Below are 1,209 nucleotides of genomic sequence, written 5' to 3'. Positions count from 1 at the left end.
ATTCACCTCCGACAACCGGCAGATCTCTCGAATGTGAAAATCTGTAGTTCCCTCGTGGGACTTCAAACGGTCCTTTCAAATTTTTCCGAACGATACGTCTATCCAAACTTGTTGCTCAAATATTGACGCTGTAGTTTGAGCAGCGTAACAGCTAACCTCCCATTGGTCTGGCGGCAAGTGTCAATGACCAATGGAGCATTGAGGGGAGTCGGGAGAGAAGTTGCCCTCTTTTCACCCCCCAACTTCATCCCCCATTGGTCGTTTCCGGTTAGGAAAACCGCAACGGCATGAAGATTTGATCGCGCATGCGGTGACTCAGCGATCGCTAGATTTTGGAGGAGATTAACGGCTGATAACGGTCATTTTATCGAATAATGTCGAAGATCATTAGGGGCAAATTATCAATATGTATTGGGGAAACTTAATTTTGGTAATTGGAGGTGAAAATCTCTTTGGAGATTCGCATTCATCATAGAAATATTTCGAGAAAAAAATTTGCCACTCTATGGAATTTTTTTATTGTCTCCACTGTTGAAATGGGTTCTGCAGGTGAAATCCTCAAATGGAGATTCCCAAGAGGTATTCATTTGCACATTTTGGAAATTTGCCTTTGGTTGCCTCAAACGTACAGAGTTGGTTTTAAAAATTTGCAATTGGTATATCTCCGAAGTTATAAAATATAAAAAAATATTTCAAAATGTTTCAATAGTTGAGAGAACAGTCAACCCACGATTTAATAATGTTGACACTACTAAAGAGTCGAAGATTCTTTAATTTCCTATAAGCATTGATCGCTTACTTCCTGTTATCTGTTAAAATATACAGATTAGATGTAGATTTCCTGTGTTAATTCTTTCAATTCTGATTCACAAAATTTCAGTAGGGACACACTATATCTACGTTACTGCAATGAAGTTTTTTCCAAGCCTATAGTTATAAAACTCGCATACTACAGTCCCTCAATCATGCAGCTCTCAGCAGCGTGCAGCGTGCCCTCATATCAGGTCTCGTATTTTTTTATGGTCAAATATAATAAATGCGTCTTTTCTATGTGTTCAATTTGAGTGAGACGCGGAAAGCTGAAACATTTTATGGGGTACTTGGGGTCCGCAATAATATGTAAATTTTGGCGTGGTATGAGGTGAGGTAATTTCATAAGGAAGTAACATGAAATGCGAAAGGTTAAAGATTATCCAGGATGAATTTGAT

This window comes from Coccinella septempunctata, chromosome 5, assembly GCF_907165205.1.
Source record: "Coccinella septempunctata chromosome 5, icCocSept1.1, whole genome shotgun sequence".
Lineage (NCBI taxonomy): Eukaryota > Metazoa > Arthropoda > Insecta > Coleoptera > Coccinellidae > Coccinella > Coccinella septempunctata.
The sequence above is the reverse complement of the archived record's forward strand: the minus strand, read 5'-3'. Positions refer to the sequence as shown.